Source organism: Carassius auratus, chromosome 2, assembly GCF_003368295.1.
Source record: "Carassius auratus strain Wakin chromosome 2, ASM336829v1, whole genome shotgun sequence".
Taxonomy (NCBI): Eukaryota; Metazoa; Chordata; class Actinopteri; order Cypriniformes; family Cyprinidae; genus Carassius; species Carassius auratus.
In genome coordinates this window covers 26,105,327-26,128,337 of record NC_039244.1, presented here as the reverse complement: position 1 = coordinate 26,128,337, position 23,011 = coordinate 26,105,327, and the positions used below count along the sequence as shown (strand labels likewise).

General features: G+C 38.5%; 1 pseudogene; it reads left to right on the top strand.

Annotated features, from left to right (window-relative positions):
• The window catches only part of LOC113041206 (dual specificity protein phosphatase CDC14AB-like), a 46,855-nt pseudogene extending 35,484 nt beyond the window's left edge, over positions 1-11,371 (top strand).
• The last annotated feature ends 11,640 nt before the right edge of the window (positions 11,372-23,011 follow it).

Genomic DNA, 23,011 nt, shown 5'->3' with positions numbered 1-23,011 from the left:
TGTTCCTGTCTTACCCGCTGACTTCTCCCTGGCTACTGGGTCTCCCCGCCTGGAGGTCTGACGTGTGTGGCTATACCCCTATAGTCAAGTGCCCTTGGTTCCTGGTGTTGTGGTCTGGTCCCTTGCACAGCCTCCTCTACAGTCCTGCACTCGGTTGTCACCCAGAGCCCCCCTCGGGGGTCATCCCTCCCAACTGCCTGCTCCACTGTCTACCCATCTACCCAATCCTACTGTCTGGACTGTTCAAGCCACTCCCTCCTATCTTGCTTTGTCTTTTGTCAATAAACGTTCCTTGTTCACTCTGCATCTGGGTCCTCTCCCTCAGTAACCCTGACAAACTAACCCTAGTAACCGTTTTTTACAGTCAAAGGATTTGTGATTGTCCTTTAGGTTAATCATTTGAAATAGTAAAAACAATATGTTCAAACTTTTGACTACTTTCTTTAATAGCTACATAACACAATACTTCTACTTTTACTTTCAGTACTTGAGTAGTACATTTTAAAATAGACTACTTGCAATACTTAAGTACAAAAAATGTTTAATACTTTCTTACTTCTACTTAAGTGTGGTGCTTAAAGAGCACTTCTACTTCTACTCAAGTCACTTTTTTGATAGAGCACTTGTACTTTTACTCAAGTATGGTTCTGTAGTATTTTATACATCTCTGGTTATCAGTGTCCTTGTGGGATATGTCAACCACATGATGACTCGGACCCGGTGTGTGTGTGCTGAATGGATTGACAAATTCTGCTGAAGGTTGACGGAGGGAAAAGTAGATATTGTCCTTAAACACTCTAGCACCAAGTTTGTTTGGGTGGAGGCCATCTGGTTTAAACAGTTGTCTATGGCCCCAGAAAAGATTGAAGTTGTCAATGAAATTCACTCCTTTTATATTACAAGATCTTTGTAGCCATGTGTTCATCCCAAGCAACCGTGAAAACATATTTGTTCCACTTGCTGGGAGTGGTCCACTGATGAACGACTGAACTTTGAGTCTTTGAAGTTTTACAAAGAGTTCACTGAAGTCCTTCTTAAGGAGTTCTGACTGCTCTTTCCGAATATCATTCTTCCCCACATGGATGATGATTCGATTTGCAGTCTTGTGCTTCATCAGAATGTTCTGAAGTTCCTTGTTCACATCAGATACCATTGCTTGAGGAAGGCAGCGTGTTGTTGTAGTCCTGCTACGGATGTTTCTGATAACAGAGTCACCCATTATCAGAGTCCATTCTGTTTGAATGTAGGCAGTTGTTTTCCCGTCTCTGGAATGTAAGCTGCTGGCAGTGGGATGCAAAGTTTTCTTTTTGTAGTATTATTCCAGTCCCAAAGAGTTAAGAGTTTTAGCGTTTGTGCCAAAAAATCTGTTGATGTAGAAATCTTAGAAAAATCAGAGAAAAGTACAGAAATAAGAAGCAAAGCACAGAGCAGTAAGCTAGAACATTCGAACGGTAGCAAAGCCGGAAGCAAAGCGTCATCACATACACAGCTGTTCCCCATTTGTTCACTAGTACAGTGCCGCTGCTAGCCATTTTGGAGCCCTAAGCATAATTCCTTTATGATGCCCCCCACCCCGACCCGGAGAAGAAAAAAAAAACTTTTGTTTTTGCCAGTTTAACTTTTTATTACCAAACAAAACTCAATACCAATAACACACAATAGTAGCATCACAGTATAAAACTTAAGAACACTAAAAAGAGAAAGTAAAATCTTCACAGCTTTGCTGACTTTGTAAACAATAAACAGAATTATCAAAATAATCCAGACTTTTTTTTTTGGTGCAAATTCAATGTCACTTTAAATAAATTAAATGAAATAATCATCAATAAGTACAAACAAGAATAGTCAGTCTTCTTAAATAAAACAAAGATTTAGGGGACTTAAAGTCACAACTTTCCTTACTTTGTAAACACAGTAGGCTATGTAGAACAACTAAAAACACACATTCACACACATTTACACAAGTAAAGTGCAAAATCTTCTTAGACAAAATGTTGTCAAAATAAACCAAAGACATACATTTTGAGGGAGCCATAATGCTATTCTGTATGGATCAAGCATTTCCACCAGTTTTGGGAGGCTCTATAGAACCACACGTCTGCATTTCCTCGCTGCAAAATCACTAATTAGGTCATCATATGAAATGTGAGCAACTCCAAGGCAGTTGTCTGTGGGGACAGTTGAGGAAGGTTGATGATTTCCTGAACCATTTCAAGTCCATCAATATCAGAATTTCACGCTCTTGCAGTGACATCAAAGCTGAGTCCACAACACTATTGAAAAATGTTACTTCAAGCCTTTTGAGGGCATCACTGAAGGGCTCGTCAGCAGTCTCATATGCAAACTGCCTTTTTGTGTTCCTGAGCCTTTCCTCCTTGAGCTCTGGCTCTATGTTCATGGCCTCACAAAGCTCCTTGGCAGATGACACTGCCTCAGCAAATCCAGAGTGCCTGTATCTGGAGAGGGAGGTTTTAGCATTGTCAATGAGCCTGACAGCAATGTCAAGCTAAGCTGCATTGAACTAGTCTGCAGAAGCTTGTTTACTTGGTTTGTGGTCGTAAGAATTTCACACCAGACAACAGAACAGATCAGAAATCTAAAAGATGCCACCTCTTCTGCCAGGGCTTGAGCCTCTATTTTTGCGACCGAGTCATTGACAGTTTGCCTAGCCTCGATGAGCGCATTTCTGATTTCTTTAGTTTGGCTTCTGGCAGCTGTGACACTCTTAAGCCTGCTTTCCCACCTCACATAACTCCATGATTTCACAGTCAGGTTGACATGTTTTTTCAAGATGCTCCATCGCTGTGTAGCTCCTGAGAAGAAACAAAATAACTTCTGCAAATAGCCAAAATAGCCAGTGGCATCCCTGGACGACTTAGCAGCATCAGCTATGACAAGATTAATCGAATGAGGTGCGCAAGGAACAAACAACGCCCTCGAATTAAGTTGTAGCAGTCGGGCCTGAACTCCTTGCTTTTTCCCCTTCATGTTTGCTCCATTGCCGTAAGCCTGTCCGCGGCAATTAGCAAACGGAATGCTGAGTTCCTTCAACTTGTCTAGAAGGACAGTAGACAGGTTTAGGCCAGTTGTTTCAACCACCTCCATATAACCAAGGAAATACTCCTTGATATTTGGCTTTGGTACCAAATCAACAATTCGCACGATGAGGGACATTTAATCCTTCTGGCTTATATCAGGTGTACAGTCAAGAATAATGGAGAAATATCTCGCTTCCTGAATCTGTGTCTGAATTGTTTGTAATGTTTTGGTGGAGATGATCTGGATCAGTTCATTTTGTGTCTGCTGTCCGAGATAATGCGTTCGGGAGCTTTCATCAGTTATCTTGGTCAGGTGGTTCTCCATCACGGGATCAAAACTGGCTAAAAGCTCCACTTCCTTTAAGATGTTGCCATTGTCTGGCTCATACAGACACTGTGAAGAGCCTCTAAATGACAAATTCCTTGAGGCAAGAGATAGCAATGTTAGTGCCTGGTGGTCTATTGTCATATTTGTCTGTAAACGCATTTCCAGTTCTCTCCATTTAAACATGCACCGGGCATGGTCTGAGCTACATTCATGACTCCTCAAACTACTGTTTATGTTGGACCAGTCGCTGTGGCCCTCTGCAGTCAGCTTTATAGCTTTCAAACTGAAAAGCTTACACGCAAAACAGAACACAGCATTGTTCTGTTGTGAGTAAACAAGCCAACTTCTCATGATTTTCTCTCCATTTGAGAGTGTTTTGAATTGTAGGCTACTATGAAACGCCCTGTCATCTAGTCCCTTTGGAAAATTAAAATCTGATGGTACTTTAAATGGGCCTCCTTGTACTATTTCAACACGATCTGCATCTAAAACCTTTGACGGCCAAAAAGCAGGATCAGTTGGAGGGGGCACACAGGTCTCTACATTGTCACCTGCTGATGGACTCTCAATGACAGGACTTGTGCTTTCAGAGGTGGTGGTTATTTTTTGTGCATCTGTCCCTAAGCTGCTGGATGAGGGTGGCTGATCAGGGATTGGTCCTATTGTGGAGTCTACAGACCTGCTGTCCGGCTGGGGTTGATGTGTTCCTGAACTGCTTGTACATGGCTGCTCCTCCTGCTCGTCATCTGTATCTTCTTGGCCTTGTGCTCCTCCTCGTGCATATCTCAGCATTGTCCCTGCAATAATTTAGAAATATGAAGAAAAAGGATCAGTATAGAAAGAGATAAAATATTCAAACAAATAATCTTATACCAGAAAAATATTATAAACATTTATAACTGAAAGCATGGCAGCCAAGGAGTTCTCCCCCTTTATTCCTTATTTATCTATTATTTAAAAAAATCTGCGTTAGATTAAACTGAGAAGGGTCATAGGCATAGCACTTGCATTGTTGTCCTGTTAGTTTAACTGCTTTTATTGTTCTCATTTGTAAGTTGCTTTAGATAAAAGCATCTGCTAAATTAATAAATAAATCTAAATCTAATCTAATATAAAGCATAATAGAATGAACACAACAATTGCACACAAATCAACAGTAATGATTGATGTTTGCTTTATATCATTCAAAATGCCATTTTATATTGTGTGTATATATATATATATATATATATATTTAACAGGAATTGTTAGCCTACCATGTGCACTGCACTGACTGCTAACTGTTAACGTTACTGAGAAAGTATTAACCACCGTCACGTCAAAATAAACCATAAACTACTGCTCAATATCTAAAGAAAGATAGTAAAAAAAAAAAAAAAAGTAACAGCTAGCTGGCGTCAGGTCAGTTATTTTTAAAATAGGTAATGTTTAACAGTAAAATCTCTATTTAGCTTGCACCGAAGTTGTAAGTTATAATAACATAGTTTGCTAATACTAACATTAACGTCAGCAAGTTCTGGTCTTTCTAGACTAGACTAGAGCAATTATTAAATATCTTTCTTGTTCCCCCTTTTTGTTACATATACAAGGCTAAAATGTGCCTAATATTTCTATAGGCTAATGAAATAATACCGGCATTTAAAAAAAAAAAATTCATTAGGCTATTTTTGGTGCCCCCTCAGCACTTGTGCGTGATGCGCGTGGTGGTAGCGGCGGCGCTGCACTAGTATATAGTTTTGTCTCACACACCACTCTGCCTTCCTGGATTATTGCACTGAAAACCCCAATAAGTTGACTGAACTAAATTTATTGAGTAAACTTGTTGCCTCAATTTAATTGAGTAATGGAGTCTCCCAAAACTTACATTTTTAAGTTTATTTAACTTGACGGTTTTGTAGACTACCTAAATCCCTCAGAGGTTTAAATGTTGATACTTGATTCATTTGAAGTCACCATTGTGGTGGAAAGTGTTTGGTTTAGTTGGGATCTTGGTCCAGTTACTTCTTGGGTTAATTTGTCTCTTGCTGCTGTATTGGTGTATTTTAAAACGCTGTTTTTGTGGTGAAAAAAGACAAATTTAAATGAGCTCAGGTGTTATTTGATGTTTTTTGTTGGTGAGAAAGTCATCACATAATACGTATTTGAGATCATAAAATAAGTTTTGTTTGATATTTTTAACAGGCACCAGGAGTAAAATACTTATTTTAAAGATGGACGAAATGAATGCGTTTGAAATAATTTGAGTAAAAGAATCAATCAAGTACTCACACACACAGACTTCTAGATTTAGCATATGCATCACAACAACGGTGACAAACAAAAGAGCTCCATAGCACAAACTCCTCCTTATTTTCCAGCCTTTTTTTGTTCTGATTGTCACCATTGATGTGATGCATATCCAAAATCTTGATGTCTGTTTGTGACGACGTGATCAGTTTTCTAAAAGTAAGTACATGTTTTTATCTACAAAGTTTATATCCATAAAAGTATATCCATAGTTGCAGCAATACATTTTATTTTACTATAATTAGTCACCATTACAAGCAAGATATGTGTATGTTAGATCTCAACTCTCTTTGCCACAGTAACAGTGTTTTACAACACACAAGTTACAGCAGCAAGAGACAAGCTTACACCAACAAAGAGCTGATAACACCTGAGCTCTTTTAAACTTTGTCTTTTTTCGCCACAAAAACAGCATTTTAAAATATACTGTTATAGCAGCAAGAGACAAGCGAACTTAAGAAGTATCTGGACCAAGATCCCAACTAAACCAAACATTTTCCACCACAATGGTGACTTCAAATGAATCAAGTATGCACATTTAAACCTCTGTTAATTCTCAATAAGAGCTTCTCTAGATGTCTGACAGAAATAAAGTCACAGAACCTTGTAAGGAGGATATGTGAACGTCTATATCGTATGTACAGAAGACATAAAAAACATTAAAAAAAGACGTCAAAAACATTCTCTCCTCAGTGGATGTCTTTTCAATGTCTGCAAAGTTTAAATATGTTGTTATTTGTCTTACTTCAGTGTGCTGTCAAAAATAAGAACATCATTTTCAGTTAAATTTACATGTTGAGTTAACTTAAATATATAAGTACACTTGAAATTAGTACCAAGTTAAGTGAACATAATTGTTTAAGTACGTTAAATTAGCATCAAGTTTGGTGAACTGATTGATTTAAGTACAATCTACAAAACCGTCAAGTTAAATAAACTTAAAAATGTAAGTTTTAGGAGACTCCATTACTCAATTAAATTGAGGCAACGAGTTTACTCAATCAATTTAGTTCAGTCAACTTATTAGGGTTTTCTGCAAAACCGTCAAGTTAAATAAACTTAAATATGTAAGTTTTGGGGGACTCCATTACTCAATTAAATTGAGGCAATGAGTTTACTCAATCAATTTAGTTCATTCAACTTATTAGGGTTTTCGATCTAACGAGTTAAGCAGTAACTTTAGCTGCCATGTTCTTTCGCTCAAAGGAAAACGATTGGGCCACTTCATCAAATACTTAAGTTGTCGTTTCAATAATCATCTCAAAATCACGTACCACAAGGATTTAAATTAACATATTTCACCAGTAGAAATCATGCAAAACAACTTTATATCTACATAATTTTAGTCACCGAACATAGTACAGAAAGAAAAACTTCCTCTTGAATTGTAGTTCAGCAACCAAACAGACCAAAAGGACGAATTTTGTAATCCACCAATCAGTGCTTTTGTTCTCTTGTTGCTAGGCAGAATTTCTTCCATGGCCAATCACATTAAAGGAAGAACAGAGTGACGTTGAGTTTTTCGAAAGGATTACTCATGATTTTGAGCTCACAACACTTGAAATCTTAAGTTTATGCATTTTGAAGGTAAATTAGTTAAATTAACTCATATTTTTAAGTGACAGGGCCAAAATGCAAAATTTTAAGTAATGTTTAGTCAACATTACTTGATTTTTTAAGTCAAGGCAACATTAGGGTTTACAGTGTGTAATGTTGTGTGTGTGTGAGTATTTGAACAGGTGTGCAGAGTGAACCAGGTAATGAGTCCGGGAGCAAGGGAGAAACACAGGTGGAGCAACTAAACAGCAATGAGGTGACAAGGTGGGCGGGGTCAGAAGAGGACAGGAGAGAGCACATGGCACCAAACAAACACAACACTCACAAAAGACAGTGACAGAAAGAAAGAAGACTGTGACAATTGGTTTCTCAGTGTGGAGCACGGCTGACTACCGCATTCTGCTCTGGTTTATTTTCCTCCCAGAGGTGCATGAAGGGGTGACGAAGTCATAGACGGCCCATTTTATGGTCAGAAGTTCCCTCTTTTGACCTGTGGTTGATGTAGGAGCTGAGCTATCCCCTTTGGGTGACGAAAGTCACAGCAAGGCCCCTCAAGAAGGTGATCTTCACTCTGGTGGTCCAGGAGCACTCTAGTTCGATCTGGCTGAGATCAGAGATGTACAGAACATCTTGCCCCAACGTGTTCCTCCAGCTGTTATGTCCTGGTCTCTCAGCCAGCTCATCACTATGGGCATCCTTCTCTGTCTTCCACGCCGATTCCGACCACCGCTGAGACATTGTCGAAGCTGGCGCATTGCACCCCATGCAGGAGAGTGGCACCCCTAGTGTCACATTCAGCCGCTAAGTCCTCAGAGAAGACGATGAAGCAGCCCTGACATGGGCAACCCGGAGATGTGTGTTACTGCTCTTCAGAAAGTAGTGAGGACAGTGCCACTCCTTCCCTTGGAAGAGAGGCCGGTGGATAATCCTTTGTTTCCTTTTCTTTTTGTTCCGCCACTGGTTCACATTTTCAAAGAAAGAGCCATTTGCTTTTCCTCCAGTTTGCAAAGCTCATAGGTTGACAGTGAGCAACGCACTGCTTCATCACCCTCAACCACGATGTCCCCATCTCCAGTGGCCAAGAGATCATGTTTCCGAGATGGATCTCTCCACTGGCCAGTCCCTCCGGGGACACAGGAAGATTTTCTGTCATGACTCCGAGCACAATGACTTTTGGGCCACCCAGCACAACTCAGAAACACTGCAGTATTGCAGGTATGTAGACTGTCCCTTTGGCGCACCTTAACAGAGTTTGGAAGTAAGGCTTGCGCTGCTCAACTCGTCCTGCTGGCTCATTCGGATGGTTCAACTCGGTCACATAATTCAATTTGCAAGACAACCTTCCAAGTTCAACGGGGTTCTCAAGATTTCAGTGGCAGTCCAAAACACCACTGTCTCGGGCAAGGAGATTGCTGTCTTATTGGTGAAGTATGCAATTGAGCCATTCCCTCCAGCCAAGATGAGAAAGGGGTTTTACAGCCCTTACTTCATCATACCCAAGAAAAGCTGTGGCCTTCGACCGATCTTGGATCTGCGAGTCTTGAATTGGGCTCTCCTCTGTGCAGAGAATCTCGTAATCTCGGTGTGGAGTACGAGGGCACCTCTTACCAACGAATGTGCCCAATCTGTGCTGAACTGTACACTCTACGCAAGTGTGCATTTTCCTCAATAAGCCTGCTCACACGAACACTGTGTAAGATCAGGGAGGACTAGGAAAAGGTCCTGCTGTTTGGGCCCTACTGGCCCACCTGAACCTGGTTTTCGGAACTCATTCTCTTTGCGAAAGCCCCTCCCTGGCACAGCCCCCTGAGGAAGGGACCTCCACGTGTGGCTCATGGAAGGGACGAAGGAGACCTAAGTGGTAAGTCTATGAAGTGGAGTCTGTTCACAAACTGGTGTTTTTCTCACTGAGAAGACCCACCTGAGATGTTCGATTAGGGTCATGCTTTCTTTCCGGCAAGAAAGGTATGAATGTAGGCTCTCAACCTCCACATTGGAAGTGTATGTTGCTGCTTTACAGCACATCACGATGCAGTGGAGAGCACTGCTGTTTAAACTAGTGCCATATTCTGGCTTCCCAACTATAGCTGTAATGGAAGAGGGTTTAATTGGTGTCTTGATTAGTTCTGTAAGTTTTGAGCATGACCAAAACATATGTGAAAGACTGACTTGTTCTGTTCTGCACCTATCACATATTGTATATACTTTTGATGTAAATTTGGCCAGTTTTACCTTAGGCCGCTGTAATTCCTTAACAGTTTTGAATTGAATGATAGTGTGACACATACAAATTGAAGAGTAATGCATCCTATCTAAAGCATCTTGCCAGAACTTTATATTTGCACTTCAAGCTCATCTTGCAAATGTTATTTTTAAGAAGTCAAAAATCTTGACTAACTGAATTCAGTATTGAGTACACCTTTCCAATATTTTTCTCTGAATGTGGTTTGAGTTTAGTAAATTTTCTAAAGTACATTTAGGTGGTGATCATGGATATTTTTTGAGCATGATAAAAAAAAATAAGTAACTGGAAATACCTGAAGAAATGTGAATAAGGGATATCAAACTTGTGTTGAGTTGCTCAAAAGAAAGAAAGCATTGTCATACAGATCATGTAGTAAATTAAGCTATCTGAAAACTAGCATTTTAAAGGCCTCATTGGTTTGTGAGGGTGTTAACATATTGTTATTCATTATTGTTATCCATATGGCCCAGGAGCCTTATAATTTTGCAGAGAAAGCACTGCATCCTTAATCTCTTCAATAGAAAATGGTTTCTTTAGATTTCCTAACATTTTTGCCTACTGCAGGAATATTAATTAAACTGACTAAAGAAGGCTTTATATAAAGTTTTATTTGTAAATGACTGAAGAGTGCAAATCACCATAAAACTCCCAGAAGAATTTATTGATTTGTGAATGGTTTACCTGTTTTACACCCATGTTATCATCAATCTCAGTTTCCATTCTTAATACTTCCTTAAGCAGTTTAGACATTAATTTAGGGGTACTTGAGTCCTGACACATTCATTATCTGAAGGTTGCATCTCCTCAGGCATTCCTCTAAATCAAGATTTTTCCTGTAGGTTAGCAATATCTGATTCCAGCTTGTGCAAGGATTTTTGAAAACCTGTTATGTAATCAGAGCATGTGTTAAGGCCTTCTTCCATTTCAGTTAGATTTCTTTTCTTCATGGACCCTAGATCAGCGATTAATAGGTGGATGCTGCGGCAACTTGTTTTAAAGGCCTTTATTTCGTATTTAATTTCCTCATTGCCACCAGAACTGTTAGTTACTGTACGTCCTTCACTAGGTAGGCATATTGACGTAATCTAAAAAGTGTGCAAGTTTGTGTAACTCTTTGTGTAATTTTTACAATGTGCTGTATGTCACTTTGTATTTTCATCACACTGCACCAAAAAAATATATATTACACATAAATCACATTTTAATGTTTTTTTTCATATATATTTTGACGAACCTAACCAAAGAAATGTCTACTCCATAGCCTGCTCACTAGCACCCAAAACATCAGTGCATACCTATTTATTTTATGATTTAATAGGTTTATGAGGATGATGGTAAGTAATGCAACCTGTCCATGATGTACCTTGTTTATCTGCTTTGAAAGGAAGCATTCAAATGATTCTCATTAAAATATATATTTTTTAAATATAATTTTTAATTTCGATTTAAATCATTATATTATTATTTTCTGTGCACAGCTGTCCTTGGCAGGACAGGCACTCTGATAGGCTGCTACCTGATGAAGCATTGTCTCTTCACAGCAACTGAGACCATTGCCTAGATGTGAATCTGCAGACTAGGCTCAATCATTGCACCACAGCAGCACTTTATTGAAGAGTAGTAAGTCCAAACAGTCAAAGTCAAAAATGTCTGTCTACAGACAGACCGAGGCACATAGTGACAAAAAATTGTTTAGAGGTTCTGTTTAGAAGAACTATGTTTCTCTCAAGTAAGCAGCACAGTATGTGGGTGCAAGGTGATCTCCATTGGTCCGAGCAGAAGCAACAGCAGCTGAGGCAAAGTCAACAACAGGACAGAAACATAGCCCCTCTCATCTCCAGCATGGACGACATGTCCATCGACAGCACCATTCTGAAACCACCAAGTGTGGATGAGGTGAGATCTCTGAGAAACTGAATCTACCAATCACATCTGAGTGTACAATAAAGACTGCTATTGACACTGATTTGTTACACTACAGAATGAGTTAATTTTATTTATTTATTTATTTATTTATAGGTAGTTATATATTTTAATTCCATGCTGCCTTAAATTTACAAAAATAATGCATCGTAAAATTAGTTTCTATTTGTAGTACCCAATAAAGTACCCATAAACAATTCTTTCAGTAAATAAAATCACTTTGTATAGGGGGACTACATTTTGCACAACAGTGGCAGTGACCTGTACCAAGTGCCACGCTATCACATAAAAGCATCGCAGTTTTGAAAATCATTAATTTTATTGAGGTACTGAACTTAAGAGAAAACTTCCTTTATTCCATGAGGACATTTCCGAACGGAAATTCCTAAATAAATAATTACCTATTAATAAACTGCTCTGCTATTTGTCTTCTTTTTTTCTTTTTTGGCAGTGGAATAAGCTCAGCTCCAGGCACCATTTCCCCTTCCAAGTCTTTCAAAACTCCTCTCCTCCTCTCCTCTTCCACAGCACCACGGAGACTAACAAACAGCCCTTCCTAATTCACTGGCAATCTAAAAAGGTACATCAATGTTTAGATACATTGCATGAAATAATTTTTATTTTATTTTTTCCAAGGTCTATTTTACTAGGGGTGTAACGATATTCAAACGAATCTGCAAAAACTATGATACACCTCCTATTGTACAGACTGCGGTACTCTTGTGACCACTGCTGGAAACACTTCTAACACATACTGCCATGATGGTTTTGAAATGCTTGGATTGCACGTAAATCTACACATTCCCGCATGTTTGATGATTTATAATTTAGTTTCATTTTATATGAATTTGAAGTTTGATAAGACAAGATATTGTTCAATTTAATTTAATTGAACAAGATATTGCAACACAAAATGCTAAAATACGTCAAACATATACATACTCCAAGACAATCCTGTACAGGAGAGGAAGGGGAGGGAATGTTGTCATGTCTCTTGGCACTAATTATCATGTCAACAGACTTAGGCGATGTTTCCACTAGTGCATTTTCATTTTAAAAAGCATTTAATTTTGCTATGGTTATGCCTGTCATTTACATTACCCTAGGGTTTTTGACCCTTGAAAATGGAGACCTTTAAAACGCTGCAGACCCCGTTTTATACTGAAAACTCTGGGGTTCCATTTCAGTGTAAACAGACCAAAACGGTGACTTTTGAAACAATGGCAGGCTCTTTGTGTATCCATGACAACCATGTAAACAATAACATCATGCTCATTGTTGGACCTGCATCAGTGGTCATGTAACCTGCATTTTTGGTTGGTTAGTGTGGACAGAGAGTGTTTCTGAAACATGCAATATAGTGTAAACAGGGCCTTAGCCCCATTCATCACCAATATAAATGACAAAATGACAAAAGGCAGAGGGGATAGAAGTCCACCCTGAGGAACACCAGCTGGAACTGGAAAGGAGTTTTACACACAGGAGCCTCACTTCACCTTTTGGTCTCTGTTGTTCAGATAACGGGCCATCTGATACTATGCAGGTCGGCTAAAGAATGTAAAGTGACATGACATCCAGCCAAGTATGGTGACCCATATTCATAATTTTGGGGAAAATGTTATGTTGGATGCTTGTATTGAAGATATCACCGGTCCCAAATCTTCATGAAAAGTCTTTAGCACACAAGTAGGAATGCAGTCAGACCCAGCAACCTTGGCTGCATTCGCTTTACATCTATCCTTAACTTGTCCATTACTCACAGGAGGCATACTAAAATGTGACTACTTCCAGGCAACATCTTCGTCAGACAGAGAAGTGTGGCTTAAAAAATTCCACACAGACGCAAAGTGCCTAGCCAGAATATCACACTCATGTTGCACAATGTTTTGATGTGAGACACCACATCACTCTTGTCTCCTTCCATCTCTGTTAATGTCTTCACAGTCTTAAATTATTGTTTAGGCTTGGTGCGTCACAGTTCCTCCACCTCATGTTGTTAATATTGTATCTTTGCATTCTTGATTTTTTTTGCCAATGATTGATTTTAATTTCCTATAAGAGGTTTAATTGCCAGAACAAAATTCATGCTATCTATCTTTTATCAGATATTTAATTTGTGCAGTCATCAGAGGCTTATCATTGTTTGTGATAGAGACTTTCTTCAATGGAAATGTTTTATCCAAGAAAGACCTGATAGCGGAGGTAAATGCACCAACCTTATCCTCAGGGTCCGTAGCTTCATGAATGTGAGAAAAATCAGTAATATTCACGAGAAGGCCTAATTAACTGATTGTCTCAGGGGTATGTTTTCTACAAAAAATATGCTTGTGCTGGGCCAGTTTACTGCATTTAGCAAAGTAGACTGATGGTCAAAAGAGCCAACAGAAGGCAAATGCTCTGGTGACTGATACATGGAGGAAATACTGGGAAAATTTGAGTCTAGTTGACTGGCCTTTCTTGTAGCTCCAGTCACAATTAGTTTCAGACCATGTCTTTAGCAGGTGGTTTCAGATTTCAAGTCAAGCCAAGTTAAGTTGAGCTTTATTGTCATTCCAATACATGTATGGAACGATTAAGTGGAACGAAATGTAATGCCTTACAGGACCATGGTGCTACATAAATACAGGTGAATCTTAAAAAATTAGAAGGAAAAGTTCTTTATTTTTTGTAATAAAAAAAAAAGCAAACTCTATTCACTGCACACAAACTGAAATATGTCAAATGTTTTTTTTTTTTTTTTTATTCAGATGGTTATGACTTACAGCTTAGGGGAAAAAATGCTGTATATCATAAAGTGTGAATATTTTCTCAAAGATCAATCAAAAAAAGATTCAAGATTTAATTTGTTACCAACAAGTTATATTACATACAACAAGCAGTGAAATGTAGGTCGGGCATATTCTTTTTAGACTGTGCAAAAATAAGAAAATTTATTACAAATAATGAAATATAAAAAATAAAAAAATGAGAAGAAAAAAAAATAAGATGAAAATTAAATACAAAATAATGAAATATACACAGTACATTAAACTACTACATAGATGAAATGTAGAGATGCTACACAGAAACTGCTACACATGCATGTGCAGAGATGTAAACAACGTGCAGTGAGGATGAGCTGCATATAGGTTATCTCTAAAAAGTGCAGTGTGCAGAGAGTTACTGGGTAAGCCTTCACTACCAGTCTCTCTAAAGTGCAGTATGGTTAATGTCGATGTTTAGTACGTAGTCTGATAGCGTGGTGGAAGAAACTCCTTCTGTGTCTCTACGTTTTTGCCATCAGACTGCAGAAGTGTCTGCCTAGCTGTAGCAGATAAAACAATAGGTTTCCAAAAACGATGATAGATTTTTTTTTAAAAGCATGTAAGAACAACTGACTGCGCAAGGGACTCGTTAAAGATGGATATAAACAATCAAACCAGTTGAGTGGCACATGATCTCAATACACGACCAGAAATCCTGTCTGGACCAGCCACTTTCCTGATGCTCACACGCTTCAGAGCTCGACAAACCTCAACATCTAATAAAGTGATTTTGCACATGTCACTGACGCAGCTGTTCTTTTCATCTGTGCACATCGGCGGACTGTTGCTTCAAAACATGCATGAAAGGTTTTCAGCTCACTTACATGAAGGTGTTCAGCCTGTGGCACTGCTGAGGCATTACTGAAGCCCAGGTTGCTTCGAAAGCTACCTTGGAAGTGGTGATAACCACTTGGAAGTAATAAAAAAAAATGAAGTGGTTTTGGCACTGTGGGCAGGTGCTAAAGTCCTGCTGGAAAAGGAAATCAGCATCTACATAAAGCTTGTCAGCAGATAAAATCTGGGTGGATTGCTGCATTGACTTGAAAAAACACATAGACCAAAACCAGCAGACCTCACGGCACCCAAATAATCTCTGACTTCAGAAACCTCACACTGGACTATGGATTCTGTGCCTCTCCAGTCTTCCTCCAGACTCAAATCTTGATTTCCAAATGAAATACAAAATTTATTTTAATCTTAAAAGAGGACTTTGGACAGTTCTTTTTCACCTTACCCAGGGTTAAATGCTTCTGATTTTTTTCTGGGTCAGTAGGGGCTTGGTTCTAGGGAATGTCACAGCTGTAGCACTTTTCCTGAAAACATCTGAGTATGGTGACTCTTGAAGCACTGACTCTGGCTTCAGTCCACTTCTTGTGAAGCTCTCTCAAGTTCTTGAATCAGTTTTTCCTGACAATCTTCAAGGTTGTGGTCATCCCTATTGCTTGTGCACCATTTCCTACCACACTTTTTCCTTCCAGTCAACTTTCTATGAATATATTTTGATACAGCACTCTGTCAATGACCTTCTGTGGCTTACCCTCCTTGTGAAGGGTGTTGATGATAGTCTTCTGGAGAACAGTAAAGTCTTCCAGTCTTTTTTTAATAATTGTGGTTGCATGTTCCAAACTATCCCAAGAGGTACTCAGTATTCATACTCAAAATGAATGAAACTAATCAAGCTAAAAATTGAATATTCAATTTTTTTTGAAATACTAAATTTTTAATTTTCCTAAGCTGTAAGCCATAAGCTGTAAAACTATTGAAACATTTCAGGTTGTGTGCAATGAATCTATAAAATCAGAAAATTTGACAAAACATCATTTTCCATGATATTCTTATTTTTTTCAGATGCAACTGTACAGACATACAACAAATAAGTTAAAAGAGTATAAACCTATGCCCAACTAACCTATATATATATATATATATATATATATATATATATATATATATATATATATATATAAGGGCTTCTCCGATCACGATTGGCCAATCGTTATGCGCATCTCGTCAGTAAAGCGGTAAATTCCATCAGGTGCGTGATTTAACATAGAGCAGCTGTTACTACACAGAGCCATTGTTAACTGAGAAGCTGCACAAATCCACATTCATTTCCAGCGTTTATTTGTGCATCTTCTCAGTTAACAACGGCATTGTGTAGTAACAGCTGCTCTATGTGAAATAGGCATAGCCATCATTTCAGAAATGAGGGAGACAGGAATGTAAAAAAAAAAAATATAGATATTTTGACTTGTCTAATTGACAGGCTTTATTTTTCCTTATGTCTTTTAATTGCCTAAGAAATCAAATACACTGCTAATGAAAACCAATCATTTGTATTTTATATTATATTTTTTTTCTGTGTTTTACTAATGACAATTTTAGGCTAATACAAACACATAATAAGGCAAAATAGTTTCAATATTCTTATAAATGTTAAGTCAATTAGCACTGCATTATTCATATGATATATTTAATACCTGGAAATGACCTGAAAGACCAATGAAAATGACAAAAAATAAATTTAAATTTTTTTTTTTTTTTTTTTTTTAGATGTAGCCATAGCTGGATGTCTTTGTCCAAATTAGTAAATCCTTTTTGTCATAAGTTATTATGGGCTGTTTTGGACTTTTGCCAAGTCCGCGGTTTTCCCATGGAATTGGGCTACTTTATCACTGTTGCCGTGGGTTAAAGTGACCCTGATAATGTGATATTTAGGCTAGTCCGGAGTGCAAATTTTACCAGTGGTAAATTTGCCAAAAATGTGTATTTTACCCACCGGAACGTGATATTTAATGGGGAGCCCCCCTCACGATTCAATTTGAGTAGCAATTGGGCGCTCCATCAGCGCTCCTTTGTCTATTTTTTTTTTTTACTTTTGGTGTAAAATAAATTTAAGTTAAGTAAAAGTGCCACAATTTAATTATACCCAAGAAAGTATATATTTTTTTTAAATGTCATCAATTACTGTAACGTAGTATTTGTAATTATTCCACCTCTAATATATTATATATAAATGTTTGCCGATACAAACTAAAAAACAAAATACAAACTATAAGAATGCATTGTACATGTGCAAAGAGAAACATCGTAAGTCAAGCAGCTGGCTGGGGAGCAGTGCAAGATAATTTGTAGTGTATGAGCATGTAAACATATACATATTACTGAGTCTTTTTTGGGATTATGTACACACAGCAGTGTGTGTGAAAAAGTGTCTAGTGCACATAGAGGAGAGTGTGTTACTACAGGTGGTTTGTACAGCCCCACTCACCTGTGTGTAGCACACTTTGAATTGCACAAAAAGAGAGAGAGACTTGCATTTATTTTTATCACCCAGAATGAAAATTGTGGCCTGCTTGTGGTTACATTCAATATATCTGAGCAGGGCACCTATCCAAATACTGGGTAATTGGTCTGTTTATGAAAAACGCAGTGGAAAATAGAGCACAGCAGCAATAATACAACTTAAACCTTGAGGAAGACGACTGGTACATAACCAGACCTACAAAGCTTCATGTTCATGCTCTTCTAGATCAGTCAGTCAAATTAGTTTGATGGTGTTACAGATTCACAAGCAACTACACACCCCACCCCAACCCCCCAACACCCCCGCAATCCCACCGATGTATTGTATATCCAGGAAAAGTTGCAACTGAATCTGGAATACCAGCATTTAACCAGGTCTCCGAAATGGCAATAAACTGCTGAGTCCCTATTCACTGCCTCAGGAAAACAAAGGTCTCTATCAAAATCTCTCTTTCTCTCTTTCTCTCTCTCTCTCTCTCTCTCTCTCACACACACACACACACAATATAATATGCTAAGTATTATCATATACAAGTCAGAAACTAAGCTTTTTTTGCACAGGCCTATCTAAAGGGTTAAAGGTCATACCTAGTGATCAACTGTAAACATAACAAATGTTACCTCTTCCCAACAGGGAAAACCACAAACAATCAAGAATGCATGATTATATGGTGTCATGGCTTTGCAATCAAAAAATGTCATTATATTGGAAGTCAATGGGGCAAAAACAGCCACGAACAGTAAATGAGGGAGGAGAAAAAATTTAAATCTAATGCTGCACGAAAACTAAAAATGCATTAAAACCAGTGTTGCTACTAATCTTTGACATGCCCAAGACTGTTATAAAAAGTAAAAAATACAAAATAAAATCCAGCCACAATTACTTTTATATTGAAAATAAGTCATTTTGTTTGTTTTTTCCTCCAAATCAGTGACATCATTTATGAACTTGGCAATTAAAGAGTTAAAATCTTGGATTTTTAAAAAACATTTTGTAGTTTTGATCAGGACTGAAGTTGATTAACAGATTTATGCAAAAAAAAAAACTTGAAAAAAAGTATGAATCTGATACATTTTTACAGTAGTTTAATTGAGTGGATGTTTTCATCTCAAACATAACGAAAGAGTAGTGAATTTGAACAATGCACAAGGGTTAATTAACATTAACCTACAGAGAGTCTACTGTTATCTTGCATTACGGTTGCCATGCCATGAACCCTACCCCCACAGCAAACAGAACCGAACCATGGCACCAAAACTGTGATATAAACTGTACTGTGGCATTGGTATATCATTACACCCCTATTATTTACAAACCCAGACTTTGTTAACCCTGCTTTATGCACCCTGCACAGCGTCAGTCCCCATTTAGCCCATTCCCTCAGCAACCTTTACGATGACAACAACTTCATTGATGATAAGCAGCAGACCTTCCTTCACACCTCCATCAGGATTCAGCTTTGGGTACACCTCTGCTGACCCCGACTTCCTCCCTCCCTGTAAACTTCAATCAAGAGGACAAAGCCAAGTTTAACAGCCTTACTGAAGCTTATACCGTTAGCGCTAATTGTACAGTCAGGCCTATGAACAGAACCGGCTGTAGTCTGTTCTCCAGTGGTCAGCCAAACCCTCGCAGGTCCGTTGCATGGTGGACTAAAATGATTTTTAGGTTGGTACCTCAGCAGATCCATTTCAGTGAGTGCCCTTATGAAAAATAAGTTTATTAAAGTGTGCTGTTAGTATACTTCTTTTAAACAAAAGTACGCTTTTAGTATACTTTTTATGTTCTTAGAAATTGGCTTTATGTACTTCTCAGAAATATTCTTAAAATGAGATTTAAGTATACTTGACTCATACTTAGAAAAAGTCTAAATATATTTGAACTATACTTGTGCTCCTAGAATCCATGTTTTCATTGTTATACGGAAGAGGGCGCTAGTACACATCTTCTGAAAATAATTTCTAAGAAAACATAAGTGAAGAAGAAAAAGAAACAACAGATACGAACACATGTAATCTAAAATGATCATCTGACATGAAACAGCATCAAAACTGTAACCTTATGGAATAAAATGTCGACAAATAAAGAGATAATAATTACATTCAAGCATTGGGGTGTTGATCGACTCCCATCTACGCTTTAATTATCATTCTGAATCCAATTCATAATCTATTTTCAGCTTTTTGTTCAGAATATTATTTCTTTCTTTTTTATGAAACTTACCAACATTAAAGTATTTTTAAAAAGAATGTATGAATGTTTTTGTTTACAAGCAGATACCCTGTTCTTTCATTGGATGTTTTGTAAGTTCAGGTATTCATCTAACAAAATTTATACAAATTAAAACCTAAATTGGTATATAGTAGTATACATGAAGTATGATGTAAAGTTCACTTAAAGAAAACTAATGAGTATACTTGCAGTATAAAACTAGTAGTTTACTGAGACTATGCTTCAAAGTGTACAAAGTATGTAATTATTAAACTGTAAGTAAACCTATAAGTTCACTTTTAGCAGGGTTCGAATTACGGGGGAGCTAAGGGGAGCTCGGCTCCCCTGAAAAGGACTGAAAAAAGCCTACTTTGAGACATTTAGGGGGAGCTCTAAAACACTGTCCATTTTTTGTGTCGCATATAGATTTAGATTTTCTGTACATTAAGGTTCCTGAAATAAATGATGATATTAAAAATGTGTCAATGTTGTGTGTTTATTCGCTCATTACATTACTATTTCCGAACACTATTTTCCGCTGTGTCTCCTGCTGTGACCATCCATGCGTGGCAGCGCTGCACTGAAATTACTACGTTTATGTCACCACTTGAACTTCTCAAGAGTTGGTATTTGAATGTTAGCTTAACTTTAAGTTCAAAACATACTTTATTCGTTTTTTGTAACACTCTGTGGATACTAATAAGAATGTAAAAAAGAAAGCAGCCAAACCTCAGTCAATTTGGATTTACAAAACAAACGAAGAGGAGTGATGACAGCGCACCAGCTACAACTAGCTTGCCGGTGATACCGTCGCCGCCGCTAAAAGTTGCTCCTAGTGACAGCACCAGCACCGAGGATAGCTAGACTTTGGCGCCAGAAACCATCGCTGCGACCTGCAGCGGACCAGGCGATCATGCAACACCTTTCAACTGGACAACAAAGCAATGGATTGAGTGGAGAATCAGGAATACATGGTTCTACTCCAAAAATCAGAAGTTAGAATGTACAGTATGCATGGAGGCAAAAAGCCTGTTGCTCACCGAAAGAGCAATGGGAGTACATCTGTCAGAGGAATGGATGAATGGAGAGGTCAGCAGCGAGTCACAGAATAACCTGTGGAAAAATATTTACAAGCATCGGGACAGTTTGGCACACAAAAGAGCGGTTGAGATTTCGGAGATGAAGGAAAAGGATGTGCTCACAAACATGGTACTTGAAGTTAATGCTAATTTAATGCAAGAAACAGCTACATCATTCAGATCTGCTTATATGGTGGCCAAGGAAAAAATGGCCTACTGAAAGCTCCCTGCTGTAATGTCCCTTCAAAAACTTAATGGTGCAAACGTGGGAAATGTGGACAAATCAGACCATGCTTGTGCTGAAATAATCTGACATATCGTTAGTGAAATGAGAGCTAAATTTGTTTCAAAAATAAAAGAACTGTATCAGTATCATGATAGATGAGAACACAGTTCATGCACTGGCTTATATGATAATTTATGTGCGGTGTGGCATGACAGGAACGGGGGAAGTGGATGATGTTTTTTTAGATATCGTTGAGCTTTCAGAATGCACAGATGCCGAATCGATGTACAAAAATTTGAGGAAAAGCTTGAGACAAGCGGGACTGGATGATGAGTTTCTGGCGCACCAATTCAGGATAGCTTTGGAAGACACATCTCGCTGCGACACAGAGAGGCAGAAATTCAGGGGCCTGCACAAACTCCTTACAAGCACAGGTTTTTTGGCTGATTTGGCATGTATGAAGGATGTCCTGCGAGAACTACAAAATATGTCGCTAAAACTGCAACGCAAACAAACATCTTTAGTTGATGCAAGTTGCCACATTCAGCAAACCATTGACGTCTTGACAGCCATGAAAGCAAGTGGAGGAAAATCCACACAAAAAGCCTAACAACGCATCGCGACTGGCCTGTTCAAAGATGTTGAGCTTTCAGAGAGCAGGCCGAAGATAAACCGTCTTCAGTTAAATCAGTCTATTATCAACAGCCTAAAGAAGAGACTGCTCGAACCGGACCTGTCCAGATGCTGAAACCGCTGGATAAACGCTTTTGGCCACAGCAACATAGCGCCCGTATCCTATATGGGGAAACTGAGGTTTCGAACATTGGCAAAAACACTGGGAGAACCGGCCCGAGAGGCTGTCGTTGAGTTCCGGGACTTTAAATTGAAAAACAGAGCACCAGGGAAAACGCTTGTCAAACTTCAAACAGCAAGTCTGACTTACTTGCCGTCCTCAGCTGAGTGTGAGAGGGGATTTTCTGCCGTGAATTCTACTGACAGCAAGTATTGCAACAAGTTGCGTGAACAAAGCCTCTCCTCACTTCTCTTTGTGGATCTGAATGGACTCCCTTTGAAACAATTTGACCCTCTGCCTTTTGTATCATCTTGGATTAAAGCCGGTCACCGACCCTCAACATCCTGGGTTACAGGAAGGAAAGCAAAGACAGAAGACCCCAGGCCTCTGTGGTCACTTCTGATTTAAGGTAAGAATCATGGAATTACTTACTTGATCTGTGCGTTTGTGAGGATTGGCCCTAATCCTATTTAATATTGATGTATTTTTTTTTATGATTGTTATGTGAGTTTTTCAGTTTTTTATCATGATTTGCATGATGTAGGCCTAAGCGCCGTTGATTCAGAACCGTGGACAGAGCTGTTTGCCCTAACACTGACAACACTGACTGACGCTTGCGTTTTAAAGTAAACGGTTTACTAAGTAAACAATAGGTTACAAACTACAAACATAGAGGTAAACTAGTCGTGTCCTCAAAGTTTACTACTGTTTTACATAAAGGATACTTAAAAGTATACTTTTATATACTAGAAAGTGGGCCAATTTTGTCCCAAGGAGTATTGAAACAGTACACTTACAAGTAATAGAACACACTACTGGATATTTGTATACTTGCTACATAAATTATGCTTAAAAATATACTTGAACTTTAATTAAGTATACTTAATAAAGTAAACTTGAAGTATACTACTTTTTGGTAAGGGTGGCCATCTTTGTCATCACCGCTTGATTTTCACTGACTACTTGTCACGCTGTCTAGTCTCTGTTTCCCTGGGTGTCCACTAGTGGGCTCACTTCCCCTTAGGCACTTCACAGTAGGCACTAGAATGAGAAGGGTCTGTCTGCGGACTGCAAGATGGGGGCGTAACTGGAAGTGGGCGTAACTTGAAGTAGGAGGCGTAACTTGAAGTTGTTCAAATCACACAGAACCACACGAGATCTCAAAACGAGACTTTGTCGGGATGCGTTCGAAACCGCATACCTTTTAATTAGGC